General features: G+C 37.6%; 1 protein-coding gene across 7 annotated transcripts in view; it reads right to left on the minus strand.

The window, feature by feature from the left end:
• apba1a (amyloid beta (A4) precursor protein-binding, family A, member 1a) overlaps positions 1–19,380 on the minus strand; it is a 60,860-nt gene extending 41,480 nt beyond the window's left edge. For 2 of the 7 annotated variants that reach the window (XM_083527518.1, XM_083527517.1), the window contains exon 1: positions 19,134–19,269. The gene's annotated coding sequence lies outside the window, so the exon portion shown is untranslated. Of the gene's footprint in view, positions 1–17,456; positions 17,536–18,570; positions 19,023–19,133 lie in introns of those variants that run through there. The other 5 variants (XM_083527516.1, XM_083527514.1, XM_083527520.1 and 2 more) reach the window with 5 other exon arrangements.
• Positions 19,381–21,623: the final 2,243 nt, after the last annotated feature.

The following is a 21,623-nucleotide window of genomic DNA, read 5'->3' on the forward strand; positions in this document are numbered from 1 at the left end:
ATAAGAGCAAATTAGGACTAAATGTGGAATGTAATGCTCAAAAAGCACATACCATACTTATGACAAGGTGTCTGCACACTTTTGCCCATATAGTGTAGATAATATAAGTTCTGGTTGAACAGTATATCAAACATTCTCTTTATTCACATTCACCTCACTTCCCAATAACAACTGAAATCACAGACTTTGAACAAAATATTTGTATACATATAGATGTGTACTGATTCTGAGTGGTCTTAAGGTGCTGATTAATTTTTGAAAGCAGACCTGACTGTAGTTACAGCTGTAAGGTAAATCACATGTATATATTCAGTGTTCTTAAAATATGGATCAAGAGTTCAGTATGCGAGTCCTCTTGGTCCTCGCCTTAGTGTAGAATAAATGCTGCAGATCACATCATTTCCTTTGTGTCTAGGGTTAATTACATAAAACTTCCCTTTTAAACACAGATTACTTACAGTCTTTGTTTATATTTGTGAAGAACTGGATCAACTGAGCTCATTAGACAAGATTGCAGGGAGGTAGGGACAGAAATAACCGCAGGAGTTGACTGGATTTCAGTTGCAGTAGGCTTAAAAAAACATTCCCCTTTTACATCTCTACCCTGAAGCACATCTCTCTCATCACAGTGCATATTTATTAATTAATAGCACACCAGGAAGCCAGTGATTGCTACTGAAAGCATTTTGTAGTTCTATGCAGCTGGAGCTGGGATGCAGTGCTCACTCAAGAGACAGCAGCAGCTCTGGCTGTCTACAGAAACTCCATTTAAATCCACAGCCATACTGTTCAAACCAGTCAATTCAGCTGGAGACATAGCAGGGAGCTAGAATGACAACCTAAAAAAAAAAATTAGGGAGAAAAGATTTATTTCTATCCACCACATCTGTATGGTATGTGTGCCTTAATTACCCAAAACACACTTACATTTATATTCACCGTCATTCATATATACAGTCTGAATAAATTGTTGTTATTTATAGCCTTATGGCTGATTAAAAAAAAAAAATTAATTCGAGATTTACGAGCTGTGAAATCTGCTCCAATTCAGCCAGACTGAAGCAACTAAACACACATTTTACCACACATTTTTTGACACCAGCATGTTGTCAACTGTATTCTGTATATCTGGGCTGAACAAAACAAAAAGAAACGGAGCATTCGATTTACTAAATTAGAATTTGTATCTTCTATTATATTTGTAATGCATGCTTATCAACTATACGCATTAGGGATGTGCATCTCCATAACTGAGGCCGATGCGATTCGCATCTCGGTGCATAGCTGCTGATATGATACATTTAAAATACATATGAAGCAGCTATCGATACAGTGCAATACGATTCACCACTCTTACAATGCAGTGTGATCGGATTTCATATTCAGTATGGTACAGATAGAACATACCGTAATTTCCTGACTATAAAGCGCACCCACTGAATTTGACAAAGATTTTTATTTTGAACTTAAATAAGCCGCACCTGTCTATAACATTTCTTCACTGTCTAGTTACTTTCTACACTAAAACTAATGAACTTTACACAGGCTTTAATGACAGTGTTTGTTACACAGGTGAAATATGTTGTGGCTCCTTTAAGAGCAGAGCAGCATTTTGGGAATAGCCTGCCGCCGAATTTTTCCGGTATTACTGCATGTGTGCAAGACCGAGGATTATGTCCTTATAATTTTCTGATGCTCATTTCTAAGTTTCTTTGACTAACCCGTAAAGCTGTTGCCAAGAAAAATAAAAAAGCACGAGTTTTGGAAACCTGTCTGTGCTTATATGATTTCTGTTGTAACTGGAGTTAGCGAGCTCTCCCATGACCCAGACTCAACGCGTTACAGCAGCTTGTATCTAAACAGTAGCCTACCAAGAAAGTCATTGTTCACTGTCTTCCTCCTTCCTTTCACAACTATTTTTCTCGAGAGTTTATCTTTTGGCATCGTCGTGCGTAAAAAATAAAATAAAATTTTCTCCCAAAGCCGTGCAGCTCAGAACACAGGTGAGGTGCGTTTTTTCGTTTCTGTTCAGAAATTTTATTGATATAATTTTATGGGGTTCAGTTTTTTGGCTTGAAGTTTGTGAAACTGGGAAAAACCCAGGAAAAATTCATAAATTAGCCGCTTCGTTGTTTAAGCCGTGGGGTTCAAAGCCTAGAAAAATAATAGTGACTTATAGTCCGAAAAATACAGTAGTTCACTTTTATCTCTTTAGTTCTGACAGAAAGCAAATCATAAATTTACTTAAGTGCCTTCTACAGGCCTTTGTAGTGCAGAAAAATAAAAAGGTAAAATATTTAATAAAACCCCATGCTCTTCACCTGTTCTGTCTCCAGGAGGATGCAGCTCTACCTCTGCCCTGTTAATCTTGTTTCTATGTGAATAGGATCTGTATAAAGGATCTGTATACCACTGAAGTATTTCTGAAGTATTTGGGGAGAAGTTTACTTTAACTTTCACTACATTTCAAAGTCTTACTTCTTACTCAACTACATTTTGCGACATCAGTCGTTCCCTTTTATTTATGAGCGATAAAAACTGGTCAAACACGCAGCAAGCCACCAATCAGGGTGGAGCACACGCTCTGTGTTGATTGCCGCTATCTCCTTAGCAAGAAAATACAGTCCAACGTCAGTTTTTTTTTTACATAAACTCAGTTGATTAAGCAAATAGTCTTGATAAAAAATTCTGAACATTAATTGAAACATTATAGCCATAATAAATTATATTATACTTTGGATATTGGATAGTTAAGTCAAATACTTTTGTACTTTTGTGAAAGTTTAAAAGGAGCACATTTACTTTTACTGAAGTCATATTTTACCAGCGTATCTCTAATCTAACTCAAGTTAAAGGTTGTGTACTTCATCGACCATTGGGTGAATCTTATCATTCCTAATATGTATTAAATGTTTAGAGTGCTGATATCAATACCACACTTCTGGTCACCATATTTTTTAAGTAAAGAATAGCTGACCAGGTTCAAGTTGATAGAAAGGTGCATGTGTCTTAAAAACGATTAAAGGCTAGGTGTTTCCAAACTTTTTATGTCCACTGTACAGAACATTTAGTGTGAACAGCATGCACGTATCATAAAGACACTCCATTCTCTGTGATTTATGGCAGAGATTGCTGAGCCAGTGAAAATAAATCATAATCCTTCCAGACATCCTCTGGCAGCATTTCTTAATAAACATTTGTCCGGAAAGCTTATTCTATCAAAAGAGTACAACACTCTGTGTAATTTTAATAAATGGGACTACTTTTAAAAAAAAAGAGAATTATATATATAACAAAAAGAATAAAATCCTAGAAAACCCAAAAGTACTTGCTTTTAATTATGCATAGAAAGCAGGCTTAAAAAATTGGAGTATTCCTTTAACTTTTCATTTCGCAGCTTTGGTGTCTCAGCACAAGCCAATTAGTCAGGTTAAATCTGAAACAGAGAAGTGTGAGAGGTTTCAGTGTTTCGAATGGGACTTGGAAAAAGGATCAGTCATATGCCGAGCCATGAACACAGCAAACAGCTCCATTTCAATCTCGTTTTTTTCACCGAATGAAAATTATGATGTTTCTGGTTTTAAAATCCATCGGTTATGCATTTGATATGATATGAAATGGTAAAAAGCACCAGTTCCTAAACTTGATTCTTTCATCAGAAAAACTAAAATACACACATACAAACAGACACACTTATTAAGACACAAAGCGCCAGGCTCCGAGGCTACTGCCAGTATCTAGGCCAGAGGTTCCCACGCGCCTGACACCATTTATGTGAGTGCCATGTGAAAGTTTCCTGCAGGCTATTTTTCATTCACCAGTTAAACCTCAGGGTGAGGACGTGTATGAGTAAGTGTGTAAATGATGGATGCGTTAATGTTTTTTCGCTCTTTATTTGTGTCCACATGTCAGACTAGTCACATGCATAAATTTCTGTCTGGCATGAACTAGTTACACAATCTAAAAAAAAAAAAAAAAAGTACAAATTATTTTCGGTTCCTTTTTTTTTGTTGCTCCCAATTCTGGTGACTTCTCAGTTTTATGAGACACTGTGCTGTACTTTTACATTTCACGTTCTGACACGTTCTTTCACCGATAATGTGACCTGACAGCAAATTGATGCTCTCCTAATGTGCAGAGACATTTCTGCATCGTTAATACAATAACTGGGTTTTTGTTTAGTCGAACCCGGCAGCTGAACTGAAGAGTAGGGCAACACAGACTGCCTGTCTAGCCCTTTTCGTTTGCGCTTATTCAAATGGTAAACTAAAAGAAGAAAAACAAATATGATGACTAATGGTTGCATAACCGTTTCGAAAAATCGACACGAATTGAACACAAGTCTGTGGCCCCTTCTTGAACTTTTGAAAAGAACAAATAATGGGTTTCTTATGAAAGTTGGCACTAAAGTTAAAACGACTAATGATGATGTATTTCATTTATATAACAGTGTGCCAAAAATAACACCCCTGGGATTTTATTATTAATCATACACTGAATGTGATTAATGTTTATTTATTTATTTTTTATATTCTAATGAAAAATTATTATTATTATCTTTTAGAAATTAAAGAGTTTAAAAGACAATACAGAGTTTCATAACCGAGTTACAATGGTTCGACTTGCTTTTTTTTTTTATCTTACGATGATTTTTTTTGTTTCAACCGGTTTCAAACAGCAATGATAGTAATAAAAGCATGTCTTCCAAGTGCCCAAGTATGTCTCCTGCTTGTGTTAAAAAAAAAGAAGAGGAAAGCGATCAGTTTAAAGAAGAAAATTACATTTATAAATCAACATGAAGCAGGAAAGACTGTCACAGTCATAGCACCATCTTTGACTTACGATATTTTTGACTTACGATGGGATCGCCTTAATGTATCTCCATCATAAGTAGAGAACGACCTGTAGATGAAAATTTTTATATTTTCGAATATTAGCAGCAATGCAATAATGTGTGGAGAGTGGGGGGGTGGGGTGTATAATGACTCTTGATCCCAATGGGGCTATACGTGAGAAAGGTTGACCTTTTTGGGTTGAGAATACACACACACAGCACAGTCATACTCACATCCTCATCACACACTTTCACTGTCATTAACCTTGCTTTTCTCCTCACACCTGCCAATCTTATCAATAACAAGGCCATTTTTAAAAGAGTGGTGCAGCAGGAATTCTATTTAATTCAATCCTATCCTATCCTATCCTATCCTATCCTATCCTATCCTATCCTATCCTATTTAGGGCTGCAGCTATCGATTTCTTTTTTGTAATCAAGTATTCTACCAATTAGTCCATCGTTTAATCGAGTAATTAGAATAAAAATTACTTTTTCTTCATTAAAGAACAATACTAAATATTAAATGACTATATTTTAAGAAAAGCCTCTTAAAATTAACAACTAATTTGTTTCCTTTTTAGAAAATTTTTTACTTTTATTGCTGAAATTGCAATATGTGAAAACTAAAAGCCATTTAGTGCATTTAATTGGCATATTACATCAAAATGCAAATATAAAAATAAAAAAATTCATTAATAAAAATCGATTTCAAATTACTACAAATTAAATAACGCACTGTACAGTGTTTTCTTTATGTTTTGGTTTGAAATGATCCCAAACTTTGGAAACTTTCTGTTATGTTCTTTAGCCTGAATCTTCTCCTCGCTGTTTTCTTTCTGTTCCTCCATTTTTCATTCTGCAGTGTCTTCTGTGTTTTCCTGTCCAAGGGACTCATTTATAAACGTGGCCTACGCACAAAACGAGGCGCGCGTACACCACTTTCCACGCAAAGGTTGTGATTTACAAAAAACCTTGACGGGAGAAATGCACAACGTAGAAACACAGGAAGCGAGAAGAAGAATTGGCGACACAGATATTGCGCACAACTTTTGCGTGGAAAGTGGCATATGCGCGTTTTCAGCCCTGTACGTTCATAAATGAGACCCCAGTGCTCATGCTTTTTTGTAATTGAATTACTCGAGGAATCGTTTCAGCCCTATTTCTACTCTATTCTATTCGCATAGCATTTTAATATTGCCATATTTAAAATTGCCAAAAGCAGCTTTACAGAAATAAATAGATTGACAACATAAATATACCCTATAAGTCTATCTCTAATGAGTAAGCCAGTGGCGACAGTGGCAAAGAAAATCTCCCTGAGAGAGTAAGAAAACTTGAGAAGAACCAGACTTAATAGGGAACCTCATCCTCACTGGGGTGACTGAATATTCATCTATTACACAGAACCTGATTAGGAAACACCTAGTCTTTAATTGTTCTTGAGACACATGTTCTGTTTATATACACAACAACCTAAATAAAAGGCAAAATCAATGAATGACTAGAAGAAAGTTCTGTGAACAGATGTATTCAAATTTGACAATTTTTGGCTCTAATTAAAGAATTTACATGAGATGGAGAACAGGAGAGAAGATGACAGCAGACTGCCTTACACCCACAGTCAAACATGAAGGTGGAAGCGTAATTGTTTGCGGTTGTTTTGGATTTTTTTGTATTATGGCTAAAATGAAATCCTGAACCAACATGGCTTTTAATCTATACCTTAACACCATGTAAATCCATCTGGACTACAGCTAATTGGAACCAAATTCACCATACAACAAGACAATGACCTGAAGCATGCATCCAAGCTCTGTACACATTATTTAGAGAGCAAACAGTCTGAAGTTATCTCTCATGAAACATCCTGCACAGTCACCTAAAACCTGCTCTGAGATAAACTGCAAAAAGAAATATCCAACTAGTGAAGATCTTTGGCAAGTTTTACAAGAGGCATGGCAGCATTTCAGTATGTACTTTTTCACTGCAGTGATTTTAATTTTAGCTGAACAGGCAGAATTTGCTGAATCTTGTGTCTCGGCTACAGTTTGATAATGTTACACCCGTACAGACTGTGACTAGTGTTGTGCTGTGTAGATATAATAATGACAAAAGTAACCGGATAGAACTAAAATAGGATCTATATAACATTGGACTATACAACATTCGGACATTGGACTTTGAGGATAATCAACGGCTTAATCAATACTCAAAAAACATTCTACGTATGCTGTTTCTACCTCATTGAAAATTTAAAGGCTCTGGCATGGAGGAGTTGGTGTTGAATCAATAATGATCTTATTGATGGTGATGATGTTTAGTAATTTTATGAGTTGTTCATGAGCTCCTGGTTCCACATCTCCAACTGACTGTATAAGACTGTAAAAAGCACATTACTCATAATCACACACTCTGGTGCTCCTGATATTTCTCACTCTCAGGTGTTTGTATTGTATTTATGATTAATAATTGCACTCTTGGAGTCACCCAAATGAGGATGGGTTCCACTTGTGAGTCTGATTCCTCTCAAGGTTTCTTCCTCATACCATCTAAGGAAGTTTTTCCTTCCCACAGTCCCCAGGCTTGCTCAGTGAGAATGAATACAAATTCAAATTAATTCATTAATTAAATATAAGTGAATTTAGTTGTATAATTCTTATGTTCTTTAAGGCCGCTTTAAGACAATGTCCAATGTGAAAAACGCTATAGAAATGAGCTTACATTAAATATACCCTAAAACAAGCTCACAAATCTTTTCTGTGCCTTATTTTAAAGTTACAGGATGTATAATGTGAGTATTGCATACTAAACTGCTACTGCAAGCTACTCTCAAAGGACATTTTGTCACAGGATTTGTGGTGCACACTGTTAGTGCCAAGTAATCCATGCTTACTAGGAATTGTGTAATGGTTGTGTCCCAAACAGCAAACGCACATTAATTAAGACATCCATTCATGGCTGAAATATAGAGAAACAAACAGAAACACAACAAACACAATTAGGTACTCACTCCTTTGCAACTAAATGATGATAAAAATACCACAACATGGAAGAAACCAAAGACTATCATCCATGCACTAGCTAAACAATTGATAAATATATACAAATTGGAAATTTTCAGTGAAATAAAATATACACCATCCATCAGTAAATAAATCCATTTCTCTCTTAGTAAATATATTCTTGATTTCTTCCTAATTGGCTGCCTGACTCAATGGACTTCTTTCATGCCTAATTTTGGCATCATCATAATGATGATGATGATATTTGACTTAGAAATGTTGCAGTTAGGCACAGACACCTAATTAACATTGTTTAAACCCAGCCATTAGGGTTGCACAAGCCAGTGCACTTTTAGTGCCGGTCCCAAGCCCGGATAAATGGGGAGGGTTGCGTTAGGAAGGGCATCCAGCGTAAAAACGTGCCAAATCGAACATGCGGATCACGAATACGAATGATCCGCTGTGGCGACCCCTAATGGGAGAAGCCGAAAGAAAGTATAATCTTGCAACTGGATCCATGCTAACTGAAAGCTCACTCTTCTCAGTCCTCTATATACCCTGAGATTTTATTCTCCCCCCACTGCTCCTCCTAAGAAGTGCTCACATGCCGCATATTTGAAACATTTCCCATTAGTTTGATTGTAATTACAAAATAATTCATAGCATTTGCTGAATTGTGTGCATTAATCTGAATAAGTGCACGAGAAGCTAAGAATTAAAAAAACACCTCAAAACATACAACTAGGCCTTTTGATGTTTAGGCACTGAGAAATCAGTGGTAAAAAAAAACAAAGATTAATAAATAAAATAAACAGAGACCGAGTATAACCTGAGTCTCTGTTAAAAATCGATCTTGCATTTTCAAATGCTACTGCTGTATGACGCACCTTTTTATTAAACTTGGAACTGAGATGGTCTAGTCTAGTTTAACAATAAAGTGCTGATTCAGGACAAATCTTCATTTGCATTCTCAATTGTTGTTTCTTCTTTGATCTTCTCGGTCAAATCCGGTGGCACAGCAGCTACTGTTGACACCTCACCTCAATCCAGAGCCCAGCATTCCAGCCTGATCCCACGTCATCATGAGCAGGTTTCCTCTTGGTTCGCCAAAATATATGCCCCCATGTGGACTACACCGAACAGCCCCAAGGTGAATAATGTCTGTGTGTGTGAATGCGACACCCTCTGATAGACTGGTTGTCATGATAGTGTGCGTTCCTGCCTCGTACCTGGTGGCTCTGAATAAATCGATGTTTTGATCCAAACAAAACAGCAAAGGAAACTGTGTGAAAAAAATCCCTTTAACTTCCTTATTTATTTACCAAAAACAAAGACGATGGTTTGTTCTTTTACAGCCTAAACGCATCCAGTCACAATCTAAAAGTTCATATCAAGAATCCACAAGAAGCTCAGGAAGTGTATGAAAGAGCAAACAGCTTAGGCAGACTATACAATCAAATCGCCCCTGAACAGAACTAACACAGTTCATATGTACCTATTTGTTCTGAAAATCTTTTGTCTTGGGCTAGTGAGAGCCCCCCCCACACACACACACACACACACACACACACACACACACACACACACACACACACACACACACACACACACACACACAGAGCATTAATCCTCCTCACATTAAGCAAGGCTAATCTGAGCCAGAGGCCACCTTAGCTCCCAGAGTGTGCTCACTGTTTCCCAGACACACGCGCTATCATCAGGAGCGACCTTCGCTAACTCAGGAATTTATCTCAGCATGCTACACACGCATACACACAAAGCACACACATAATCAAACCACATTTTTTATGAAGCTCTGTATTCAAATGATGGCTTGAAGGTGAAACCTTTTGTGTAAACAAAGCTTCTACAGCATTCAACATCCCAAGAAAGGGATACCTGTCCTCCTACTTGTATTGGTTGGTTTTAACTTCACTACATTTTAAAGTCAAATATTTAACTTTTTACTCAACTACATTTCGCAAAATCACTCGTTCCTTTTTATTTATGAGGGGATAAAAACTTAACTAGTAAAACTCACAGCAAGCCGCCAATCAGGGTAAAGCGCGTGTATTGAACTTGTTTTGATTACCGCTTGGTGGTATCTACTTATCACCAATATACGGTTCAGCATCCGTTCAACAGCAAGCAGACTTTTTTGAATAATAAATGATGGAATCATTACTGATCTGTCATATACTCTGTATTCCAATTTAATACTCTTACTGTCTATATTGTCTGTATTGTCTTGTATAGTCTGTTTTGTCTTGTATAGTTTAAGCTAAATCTATTGTGTTATTTATGTCTGTACTTTTGAGAGTCACTAACAGCTGGAACTAAATTCCTTTGTGTGTGTCAACACCATGGCCAATAAACCTGATTCTGTTTCAGATTTTCACATAAACTGAGCTGATTAAGCAAATGTTGTGACAAAAATGATAATGGGAACATTATAGCCAAAGTAAATCATAGTATTTTGGATAATTAAGTACATTTGAAGGACGAATCTGATGGAATCTTAGAACACCGGCAAAATAAAAAAAATGATAGATTATTTGTTCCTGGTGTAGGTTTCCTGCACTCCCAATACCCCTCACCCCCAAAACCTAGTTTCCGAGACGTCTCCTCTACACAAAAATCTTCTGCCAGAATATAGAAAAAAAAGCACGGTGCCAAGAAATAAACCACAGGCAGATGGGCTTCAATCGAAGCGATAATTGAACCGATGTTCGGCAATTCCACAATTCCAAGTGAACAGAATTCAGCTGACAGTTGCCTTTATTTAGTCTTAATTTTATATAAACCAAAGTTAGTGGACACATGGCTATAAGATATGCATGTGCTTTTCATTTCACATTCAGTTTCCATTTGCTATTTGAGGAAGATGCTTTATAAGAGTGTGGTTGTAGAGATTTTTGCTCAATCAGCCACAAGGGCATTAGTAATGCCAGGTACTATATATCATCATGGAGCTGTCTTTGTGCACATGGGCATTGTCATACTGGAACAGGTTTTGGTCTGCTGTGGAGGTAAAAGTTTAATGCTACCACATTCAATTACATCCTATACATGTGTGTGCCTCCAGATTTGTGGTAACAGTTTGGGGAATAACCACATGAAGTGTGTGTGTGTGTGTGTGTGTGTGTGTGTGTGTGTGTGTGTGTGTGTACTGCATAGATATAATAGATATAGATATAAAGAAAACACCAATTCACTGAGTGTTTACCAGCATTTAAACCCATTTCTCTTTTAACACTTTTTAAGGTCTTCTTCCACAACCCATTAAAACAATGAAGGCTAATTTATGACCAACACTGAAAGGCAGCCCGACACCACTCTTCTCCTATCCTTCTCTCACCTGCTGTGTCTAACCTATTTTTACACTAGCATTACAAATCATGCTTCAGAGAGGAGCAGCAGCTCAGAACCACAGAATTTAGTGAAGCAGGGTGACATTAAAACCTCAAAACTAAATTAAGTCCACACACTATCACATGTGATTAACGTTGCCTGCTACTATCTAGAGATTTTTTAAAGCAATTCCAAAACATCCAGCATCCAGTCAAGCAAACTGAGTTCCTATTGCCATTAACCAGGGTTGCCAAAAACCTCCAGCCCAATTACATCTCAAAAAACCTTACAAATAAAAGACATATTTACTTAAATTATATTTTGAATTTGTTACTTTCACATGAACAAAATCACCACAGTACACACACATTTCTAATTTTACTTTCCCAATCTTTGCAATATATCTTTCAACGACAGAAGCGCTGCGATTCAGACACTGCCTGCGCTTACACTTCGGCTTTGTTCGCAGACATTTATTAGATTTGATTCCAAGTACTGTATTTGCCATAAATCAAGATCATGGCAGTCTATTCACAGAGTATATTAAAACTAGCCCAAATTTCTGACATTGTCATTAAATACGTCACTGCATGAGGAGATGGGGCAGCGTAAACATGCCTCTATTTGGTGCAATTCCCATTTTTGTCCACTATGCATGCAGTAAAAACACCTGTACAGAACCAAAACCCAGTCTGTACATTTTTATCCTGAGGAACAAGCTAAGGCACTAAAGACAAGACACCAGAACTTTAAGTTACTAAGAACTATGGTGCAGCTCCACACCAAATGAGATTCCACCAAAGAAGACCAAAGACACACTGGACTTGGTTAACGATGCTCCAAAGTCTTCAGATGCACACTGGCCCATATTGAACAAGTTGATCCAACAATTCAACCCAGATGGATTAGGATTTGCTTCTTAAACAGAACGCAGTCTAATCAGCAAGTTAAACCCTGCCTTGATTGTAATATTGACTAACAAATACAAAGCAGCAGCAGAATCGAACACGTTCCCCTCAGCCATTTTCTGCCACTTTAAATCCTACTGACTTTCAAGGTCACTCAAGACAAATAAAACACGACCGAACTGGTCTGAGGCTACGTGCAGCCTCTATTATTATTAAACTGCACATGGTTCATCTCATTTCATTTTGGAGTCAGCACACACAATTCACCAGCTTTTGATTCAAAATTCATATGGCCTGGAGCCTTCATATCACCCCATACATCATCAGGGTGTCACTTATTATATTTAAAAAGCATACCTGTACTTGTTTTACATTTCAGTTCAACAATTAAGCGTTTTCTCCTTATACCTCGAATCCGTTATATTTTTCAGCATAAAGTAGATAAAATATTTGTCAGAATGCTACTAATAATAATTGTTTTCCTTTTTGAAAAATGTAAACAGCTCTAAATTAATGAAACAAATGCTTTTTTTTTAAATAACAAGCTTGTTTTTTGCAGCAAATCCATCACAATGATTATTATTAATCATTATATTTGAGCATACGTGTGGATTGTAGCAGGCATTATAAAGTCTTGTTTTAAAAATGTTGCGATATATACATTTTTTGCCCAATCAATGTTAATTTTTTTTTTACTAAATACAGCTAAATAGCAAAGCAATATCCATCTGAGAGAAACTCTGACTATTTAAAATTTTATATACGTAATTGAGGTTGAGTCTTTTTGTATGAGGAGGAATGAAATCATTTATATTCTTGAATCAGTTGGAAATAAAATGTATGTGCACATAGCGCTCTACTGTATATAAAAGATGGAACTACTTCAGCTGTAAAATAAATCCTGTCCAAATAAGGCAAATGGTGCATTACTTTAAATGCATAACTGAAAATCTATAGCAACCCAAATGTAAGAAGAATTTTTTATTTTTTTTCCCCACACACATTTTAACTCCTTCTGAATTTTTCATAAGAATGGCATGACTTAATTTGCATTATCACAAATCCCAAACTCAGATTTCAGGCCAAACCTGCAGTATGGAAAGAAACACTAGTGGCATTTGGATTCCCAGGACCAAGATTAAGACAAGTGCTAAAACTGTGTTCCTCTTAATTATACATGATGAGATATTTGAATATTGTAGTCTTCTTACCATGTGCAATGTTAGAGCTTTTTATCATCATTGAGGGAATAATGTTTCTTCACGACTTGGTACAAAAATAACAAAGTAGTAACGATCAAACTTTAGTCCATATTTTTGCTAAATACAAACTCAAGACATCTCTGGAGAGAACTCACACACACAAACAGCACCAGGGTTGTCAGGGCCATGGATTAAATTGGACTAGATTTAAAACAGGGTTATGGTAGAAATAAAGCCTGTAGAAGTTTTTTGTTTAAAAATAATCAGTGATTGTGAAATCTTAATTAGAAATTAATTTAAATTGATAATCATTTAAGAGGAAGTGGAAGTGAATAGGGAGTGTCTCTATATGATTAAATAATCTCCACTCTTCTAGTAAGATGTTTCTTAAGATTTCGGTCTGTGCTTGTTGAGATTTGTGTTCATTCAGCTACAAGGCTGTTAGTAAAGTCAGGTACTGATGTAGGGTGAGGAGGCCTGGGGTGCAGTCAGCGTTCCAATTCATGCCAAAGGTTTTCAACATAGTTGAGTTAAGAGCTCTATATTCAGCCACTCGAGATCTTCCATTCCAACCCATATAAAGCATATCTTAATGGAGCTGGCTTTGTGTATAGGGGCATTGTCATAGTGGAACAGATTTGGGGCTCATAGTAGATGTGAAGGAAAAATTAAATGATACTACATCCAAAGAAATCCTATACAAGTGTGTGCCTTCAAGATTGGCGTAAAAGTCTGGAGAAGAACCACGGGTTTCCAATTCTTATTAAAACAATTTCAAAAATTAAGAAATGGAAAGATTAATTTTGCCGTATATAATAACCAAACAAGCAGTTGATTTAAAAAGCATGTGCACTACAGTACAATTGGATCTCTCTCTTGTTAAACAGACAAATGTTAGAGTATTGACAGGTTTTTGAGATGTAGTTGGCTTACAAATTTTGCTAAAACCTGCCAACAATACTCAGAAAAATCCTAACTTGATATCTTTGACATAAATAAGCCATGAGACTCACACTCCTCTGCCCTCCACAGCACTAGGCCATACATCTTGGCTGGATCACATGGTTACAGGTTACAGAAGCAGACACAGGAGAGAAATGTTCACTTCTTTGCTCATCTGCCCAGAAAGTCCATCCACAAACAGTAGCTTCTTTTCAAACATCGACAACAGCAACATGAGGACCATCACAAGTTCTTTCTGAAGAGAAATGTGACAACGCATCATCCGCATGAACCTTTCCAAGACAAAATTCCTAATGTTTGCCAGCAGGACTGAACAGAAAGCACACACACAACTGCCACAAACAGCCCGTGGTACAGACATCCATGTCACCTGCCTTCCAGACATATAATTGTGGGCTGCAATGCCACGGGAGTGCGGACAAGAAATTAATGTGGACTAGAATTGAAAGGCAAACATGAGGAAAAAAAGGGTTCTCAGTCCTGATTTCTCCAAGGGCCACATGCAAATTACGCCTGATCTTAGATTCAAAAGGGAAAGGAATGTGCAAGATAAGACATGAGGTACATTCAGGAAATGCCACACGGTTGACATTTAATTCATTGTCTGAAAAGTAGTGAAATAAAATCATTGATTGTGTATTTTAGAATTTCAATGTGACTATGCAGGAGAATCGATTCTTTTTCCAGGAGCGAGTGGAGTTCGACTCAAAATTGATGTTTATCCTTTTTTTTTATTTGAAAAGGCCGTAATATTAAACTGCAAATACATTTGATGCACAATAGAAAGATATTTCCAAAGGTGTTGTTTGAAAATATCATGGAATATCATTCATAACTTGTCTCCCCCACAACGACCAACTGCCTGAATTCCCCCAGGAATAATTATATCCAGACTTGTTTACTTCTATTTGTTCATTCGCTGGATGGATTTATTGATCTGTGTGTTGCCCCACAGACAGGAGAACCTGCTAAAAACCAGAAAAGCATTTGATGGGGATACCCGTGCATCGAGCACTCATATCAGCTCTGATATGAATCTTATGAACAAGTACAGTATAAATATTCAATTTTGCTTCTTGAATGACTGCAGGATCAATATATGGAGGTGGAAAACTCGTAAACTGTAAATACGGTCATAATTGACATGCTGGAGTGTAATTTCTCAACCCTGTCTTACTTAAAACTAGGTGTGCTGTTAATATACACTATATTTAACATATATTTAACAATAACAATTTGACTACGTTCATTTACTTTTAAGTTCAGCATATTCGCATGAAATCCGTATCCAATGATCAGTTGTGAAATATGGACATTGTATTTTATTACTTAATCCTTAAATCCCCATTTTAACGAATGTATACAATAGATAGACAAATGTTTGTGGACACCCCGGACCATAAAATTCATATGATTTCTGAACATCCTATTCCACATTTAGTCCCCATTTTCTGTTACAATAACCTCCACTCTTCTGGGAGGATGTCCAACTAGATTTTAGAGTGTGTCTGTGGAGATTTTGCTAAATTTAGCCTCAATAGTGTTAGTAAAGGCATGTACCGATGTTGGGTGAGGAGACCTGGGGTGCAGCCAGTGTTCCAATTCTTCCCAAAGCTGTTCAGTAATGTCGAGGTCAGAGCTTTACAGCAGGCATCTCAAGATCTTCATCTCCAATCCATGTAATCCATATTTTCTTAGAGGGGGCGTTGTGCACAACTGCACTGTCATGCTGAAACAGATTTGAATCTTCTAGTTCAAGTAAAAGGGAGAATGGAAGACTTCCGCGTCTTATAAAATTGTGTGCCTTCACCTCTTTGGTAACAGTTTGAAGAAAAACCACATATGACTCGAAAAGTCAGGTGTCCCAATACTTAACTACCGTATTTTTCGGACTATAAGACGCTACTTTTTTCCCACGTTTTAAACCCCGCGGATTAAACAACGAAGCGGCTTATTTATGAATTTTTCCTGGGTTTTTCCCGGTTTCACGAACTTCACCAAAAAACTGAGCGACATAACATTAGACCAATGGAATTTCCGAACGGAAACGAAAAAACTCAACTCACCTGTGTTCTGAGCTGCACGGCATCGGGGGAAAAACTTTTTTTTTTAAACGCACGACGATGCCAAAAGATAAACTCTCGAGAGAAATAGTTGTGAAAGGAAGGAGGAAGACAGTGAACAATGACTTTCTTGGTAGGCTGCTGTTTAGATACAAGCCGTTGTAGCGCGTTGAGTCTGGGTGAAGGGAGAGCTCGCTAACTCCAGTTGCAACAGAAATCAAGCACAGCCAGGTTTCTAAAACTCGTGCTTTTTTATTATTCTTGGCAACAGCGTTACGGGTTAGTCAAAGAAACTTAGAAATGAGCATCAGAAAATAATAAGGAAATATTCCTCGGTCTTGCACACATGCAGTAATAACGGAAAAATGCAGTGCATAGCGGTATTCCCAAAATACAGCTATGCTCCTAAATGAAGCGCAACATATTTCACCCGTTACACCGTGTGTAACGTGTCTTTCGTTAAAGCCTGTGTAAAGTTCATTAGTTTCAGTGTAGGAAATTACGGTACTAGCATTCTACTAAAAATAATGAAAAACTCTGCATACTATATTTACTATATATTTTAGGAAAAAAAAACAACTCAGACAATATTTTAATGACTTAAAAATATTAGGCTGTATTTAAACAAAAAAACAAAAAACAAAACAAAATAGAAAGTGTATAATAGAAGCTTTTAAAAGAAAAGCTTCACTGCTTAACATTATTAGCTCACAGGATATAACCCAGACATGGAACAATGCACCGTTCTCCAACAGCTGGACTATTATCTTGGTCCAATTCTAAGAGCTGATAAAGCACCAGAAAACGGGTAATCCTATAAAGAAAGTCACTTGGGGCTACTTTAATGCCATGTGCTTACAGTAAAGGCTGACTGATTTTCAAATCTACTACTCTTTCTTCAATCCCATCTGATTACCCATTCAACAATGAAACTTTCTACGCAAAAAACAAAAAACAAAACAAAACAAAAAAAAAATCAAACCAAAAGACGTGGTGCCGCTTGAAGCGTTTCCTCTCACGGCACCTGAAATTGAATGCAGCTCGAACACACTTAAGTCCCTTATCATATCTTACAAGCACAAACATCACTTTGATGGGATACCGGTGGCTGATCCTGACACTCCCCTCACCTCACGCAGACCTGCCTGATTCATCCTAAAAATTCTTCTGCATTCTGATGAATCATCCCTCATGGATGCTCGCATGGTTTGCACCTCCAATGTAAAAATTTTTAAAAAAACACAGTTAATGCTCACATTTTTAATGCTTAGGACGTGGATAATCTCACCTGTAGCCTTTTATATGCACTGCTTATTACATAATAAACATCCTTTCAATTCAATTCCATTCAGATTTTATTTGTAGAGCGTTATAACAATGGACATTGTCCCAAAGCAGGTTTACAGAGATCAAAAGGTTATGAAACTGGAATGTAAATTCAGAATGCACTCTCTGGATTTGCTACTGTCTGAATTTATTATGAGTAATGATAGACTAAATGTGGTACCTAAAGCTTTTTGTCATCTCACAAAGGTCTATTTCTTTTCAATTTCACATCTGGGCTGCTCGCTACAGATCTAAATATCTATACACAAAGCGGCCATGCATCTTGTTCAATGTGTGATGCAAACAAAAACATACCTGAAGGTGATCCACTATAGAGATTCAGCAAAAACACATGTCAGTGATCAGTTCCACTTGTCTCCACAAGGATATGAAGACAAACATTATCATTATTGGTTGTTTTTTTTTTTTGTTTGTTTTCTTCATAAGCCTGTTGGAATCACAAGCCTTCGTGCTGATTGAGATCTTTATTTGCAAAGGGCGGGTCTAAGCCTACTGTACATCTGCACCACATAACCCTTTCCTAAATCATTTCTCACTGCGACATCAGCATTATGAACACACACTCAGGAATACACACATATCAGCATCTGCTTTAAACACCAACCAGGATGCAGAAGCTTTTTAGATTTGGATTCTATAGCAGCTTTCTTGTGCATGTCCAACATCTTTGGCAATCAGGATGAGAATGGAAAAGCAAATGATGCTCCTTCATCCGGCGTCAGAACGAACACACACACACACACACACACACACACACACACACACACACACACACACAGCTGCGTAACGAGATTCATCTCCAGCATCTGTGTGTTTTAGAAGGATTTCTAATTCTTGGTGAATGATGAGTCCCAGATGTTATGGGAGGGTATATAACAAAAATAATGGCACCCTTACTTAGAACAAGGAGCGATCTTAATCCGAATTTGGCTCGAAGCGCTCGTGCACGAATGACACGCATGATTTGTCCGCCTCGGGCTCGAGCTGTGGGCAGCTGAAATCATGCACGAAAACAAAGTTTGCCTTTAATATTTACCCTAATGCATATTATCATCGCAATTCCGTGCTGGGTGCAGTAAGAAGTTCGTGGTTATGGTAAATATTTCGGGGCCCCGTAACTCATCTGCAATGCATTACAGATCCTCGTTGTACAAAAAAAAATAATAAACAACGGAAAAGTACGAGCTGCACGAGCGAGAGGGTTCTCCCTTTTAGATGACACCTTCAGTAAGGGGCGACTCTGTAACAGCTGCTTAAATTCCAACTAATCCTCATCCTCCAACACATACACACAAGAGCGCACGCGCACGCACAAAGTGGACATCATGTATCCCTGTTTTTCATTTTTTCTCTCAAAGGTTCCTCTTTGTGCACGCGCTGTTATTCAAACACACACACACAAACGCGCAATTATACACGAAGCACTAAAAGACTCTCGTGCAATCAGTAGCATCTCTCACCTGGGCTCGGCTGCGTGTTATTTCAGCAGTGTAACGGAGCACGAGCCCCGCCCGGCTCCACCATCTTCCTCCGTTCCTGCCTCGCGCACCGACTGATGAGCTGGGTAGGCGGAGCCGCGTGACGTCACAAGCCGCCGACTCGATCCATACGGAAAGCGATCCTCTGGTACAGGACTCTGGAGATCTTACGATAGAAACGCGTGCTGCATCTCTTTCCCAACCATCCATCCATCCATGCACTTTAATCCAAACAGACTTTATTTTACTAATTTAAGAAAAAGCTGAATCACAATTATGACGACACAAAAATACCTTATTAAAAATCTGGATAACCGATTGGTCTTTCCCGCGCAATATTTAAATAAGTCTGCAGATGATGGCCCTGGTGCAGAGTCGAGCTGAAGTGGTGGGCTTTCTTTTGAAAACCATTTTGGGACATTTAACTTCTTCTTCTTCTTCTCCTGGCTGGTCCCATTAGTGGTCACCACAGTGGATCATCCGTCTCCATACCCCCCCTGTCCTCTACATCTGCCTCTTTCACCCCAACCACCTGCATGTCTTCTCTCACCACATCCATAAACCTCCTCCTTGGCCTTCCTTATTACTAACCTGTTGCCTCCTCATTCTGCAAAAAATGAGCAGGATGAGGAAGCTGCAGGTTAGTAATAAGGTGGATAGATTACGTTGTGGAAATGTAAAAACAAACAGTATGGATAAGACAACGATCTAAGATATCTTACTGTCATACACCCACCCAGATGTGCTCGTGTTTTTTGTCTTTCAATACAGGGGTCCCCAAAGACCGAGCCAAGGAAAAGAAAAAACGTCCAAAATCCTAATTTATTGCTATTTTTTCACTTTGACATATAAAAAAAATGACCAAAAAATAAAGAATGTGCTTTATGGTGAGTTGAGTTACATTTTAATTATACACCGATCATGACATTATAACATTGTGACCGGTGAAGTGATTAACACTGATTATCTCTTCATCATGGCACCTGTTAGTGTGTGGGTTGTTAGAAGCAGGAAAAACCTGCAAGCGTAAAGATGTGAGCAAGTTGGACAAATTGTGACGGCTAGACGACTGGGTCAAAGCATCTCCAAAACCACAGCTCTTGTGCGCTGTTCCTGGTCTGCAGTGATAAGTATCTATTATAAGTCCAAAGAAGGTCCAAGGAAGAAACAGTGGTGAACCGGCAAAAGGGTCATAGGCTCATTGATGCAGGCTTAACCATGTGGTCCGATCCAACAGACGAGTTCCTGTAGCTCAAACTGCTGAAGAAGTTAATGTTTGATGCGTCAGGACTGTTTCGGCAGCAATGCACATGACTGCCCTCCCCCTCCTTGTTGGATTCAAATTGTCAGGGTGAAACAAGTGCAAAAAAACTTTTGTGGACCTTCATTTTAAGGCTTATGTTTACACCTTTCCAAAAGCAAGACATGAATTTGGCACTGCGGCGGTGCTCAGCCCCACCCACTTTCCTTAAACAGGTGGGTCTAGGAAAGGCCCAATAGCCACAAAAGCACAAAACACCTTCTATCCATCCTAAATAGTATCCGAGATTAGAATGAGTGTGTCTCGAATTGTTACATGTTGAAATCCCAAATATACCTGGATAGTATCCTATTTCTAAATGCAGAAAAATAAATGCAGCAGTAATTATAATTATTTTGTATGAATAAGCAAACAATAATAATAATAATAACAATAAAAAGATAAAAAGAAGAAAAAAAAACCCAGATGCAAGAAGGAGTGTGTTTATAGTGACTGTGTGTAACAATAATCTCTTCTGTTACCAGTGTACAAAAGATAATCTAAGGACTTTTATATCCATTACTAGAAGAACTAGAAAACTTGAGGATTCTGGCAACATTTGCTGAAATTTGAAGTTATTACAAAACATTACATGCACAGAGGAAAAAAACAACAAAATTAGTTTTTCCAGGATTTTTTATTTTATTTCATGTGGTAGGTAACTGACAAAAACAATTACTGTGAATACAAGTCCTTTTTAATCTACAAATAAATATAGAACACAGACAAACTGCTAGATTTGTTAGCAACCTACGGTACCTTGTGTAAACTTACCTAGAAGGAATAAAAGCACTACAATATTTTAGATTTTCTTCCCAAAGCTTGATGAAAAGTGGAAGAATGTTTCTGCATAGATGCACCTGCGCCGTTCAGTTCGTGTTGTGAAAGTTACAACAAAACAGGTCATTAATACGCAGATGCGATTTGAGAAAGAAGAATATTAGGAACGTCGACTTATTTAAGACAACAATAATGAATACACGGGGATAGGATTCAAATTCCAAAGCCCTAAAAAGGTAAGACTCAGAAACAGTACCTTTTCTCCTGATAACATAAGACTGTATGATGGCTCTGGTTCAGCAGGTAGTTGGTTTAGGAGCAGAACTTGTACAGCAATAGCACAAAAAGCGCAAAGTGTGTGAAAGGAAACATTTGGAAGAAGAACGTTTGTT

The sequence above is a fragment of the Silurus aristotelis genome, assembly GCF_946808225.1.
Source record: "Silurus aristotelis genome assembly, chromosome: 23".
In the NCBI taxonomy this organism is placed as follows: Eukaryota; Metazoa; Chordata; class Actinopteri; order Siluriformes; family Siluridae; genus Silurus; species Silurus aristotelis.